At 47.2% G+C, this 1690-nt stretch overlaps 3 non-coding genes across 3 annotated transcripts; all 3 read left to right on the top strand.

The window, feature by feature from the left end:
* Positions 1-284: 284 nt before the first annotated feature.
* Positions 285-402, top strand: LOC123173320 (5S ribosomal RNA). Its single transcript, XR_006486101.1, has one exon. It is a non-coding gene; the product is annotated as a 5S ribosomal RNA (ribosomal RNA).
* A 371-nt stretch (positions 403-773) lies between these two features.
* Positions 774-892, top strand: LOC123173374 (5S ribosomal RNA). The gene has a single exon (XR_006486152.1). It is a non-coding gene; the product is annotated as a 5S ribosomal RNA (ribosomal RNA).
* A 368-nt stretch (positions 893-1260) lies between these two features.
* Positions 1261-1379, top strand: LOC123173387 (5S ribosomal RNA). Its single transcript, XR_006486164.1, has one exon. It is a non-coding gene; the product is annotated as a 5S ribosomal RNA (ribosomal RNA).
* The last annotated feature ends 311 nt before the right edge of the window (positions 1380-1690 follow it).

Here is a 1690-nt window from a genome sequence, read left to right on the forward strand (position 1 = left end):
GGATGCGATCATACCAGCACTAAAGCACCGGATCCCATGAGAGGCGGCTTTGTGGCGCGAGGAGCGCGTTCTGAAAGGGGTAAAAAAATACGTGTTGCTGCGGTATAGAGGGAGGGGTGGAAACCGTGGTAAACTCGTCTCCGTGTTTGAGGGGGGGAGTAAGTAGTATATATATGGTATTATCCATTATTAGGCAACGGTTGTAATGGTAGTAAGAATGACAATCATCTTTCTAGTGGACCTGGGAGTGGCAGCATAAGGGACGAAGGCGGGGGTAACATGTTGGATGCGATCATACCAGCACTAAAGCACCGGATTCCATCAGAACTCCGAAGTTAAGCGTGCTTGGGCGAGAATAGTACTAGGATGGGTTACCTCCTGGGAAGTCCTCTGTTGCATTCCCTTCATAATTATTTTTTGCGCCTCATGACAAACATATCACATGTGCGCGATATATATTAACCCCGTTATATTATTTTTGACATTTGCGATATGTTTTAGCTCGTTGCTCATTGGTCACGCGTCTAGAGGCGGCTTTGTGGCGCGAGGAGCTCGTTCTGAAAGGGGTAAAAAAATACGTGTTGCTGCGGTATAGAGGGAGGGGTGGAAACCGTGGTAAACTCGTCTCCGTGTTTGAGGGGGGGGAGTAAGTAGTATATATAGGGCATTATCCATTATTAGGCAACGGTTGTAATGGTAGTAAGTATGACAATCATCTTTGCAGTGGACCTGGGAGTGGCAAGCATAAGGGACGAAGGCGGGGGTAACATGTTGGATGCGATCATACCAGCACTAAAGCACCGGATCCCATCAGAACTCTGAAGTTAAGCGTGCTTGGGCGAGAGTAGTACTAGGATGGGTGACCTCCTGGGAAGTCCTCGTGTTGCATTCCCTTTTTAATTATTTTTTGCGCCTCATGACAAACATATCACATGTGCGCGATATATATTAACCCCGTTATATTATATTTGACATTTGCGATATGTTTTAGCTCGCTGCTCATAGGTCACGCGTCTAGAGGCGGCTTTGTGGCACGAGGAGCGCGTTCTGAAAGGGGAAAAAATACTTGTTGCTGCGGTATAGAGGGAGGGGTGGAAACCGTGGTAAACTCGTCTCCGTGTTTGAGGGGGGGAGTAAGTAGTATATATAGGGCATTATCCATTATTAGGCAACGGTTGCAATGGTAGTAAGAATGACAATCATCTTTGCAGTGGACCTGGGAGTGGCAAGCATAAGGGACGAAGGCGGGGGTAACATGTTGGATGCGATCATACCAGCACTAAAGCACCGGATCCCATCAGAACTCTGAAGTTAAGCGTGCTTGGGCGAGAGTAGTACTAGGATGGGTGACCTCCTGGGAAGTCCTCGTGTTGCATTCCCTTTTTAATTATTTTTTGCGCCTCATGACAAACATATCACATGTGCGCGATATATATCAACCCCGTTATATTATTTTTGACATTTGCGATATGTTTTAGCTCGCTGCTCATTGGTCACGCGTCTAGAGGCGGCTTTGTGGCGCGAGGACCGCGTTCTGAAAGGGGTAAAAAAATACGTGTTGCTGCGGTATGGAGGGAGGGGTGGAAACCGTGGTAAACTCGTCCCCGTGTTTGAGGGGGGGGAGTAAGTAGTATATATAGGGCATTATCCATTATTAGGCAACGGTTGTAATCGTAGTAAGAATGACAAT

Source organism: Triticum aestivum, unplaced genomic scaffold (assembly GCF_018294505.1).
Source record: "Triticum aestivum cultivar Chinese Spring unplaced genomic scaffold, IWGSC CS RefSeq v2.1 scaffold54592, whole genome shotgun sequence".
Lineage (NCBI taxonomy): Eukaryota > Viridiplantae > Streptophyta > Magnoliopsida > Poales > Poaceae > Triticum > Triticum aestivum.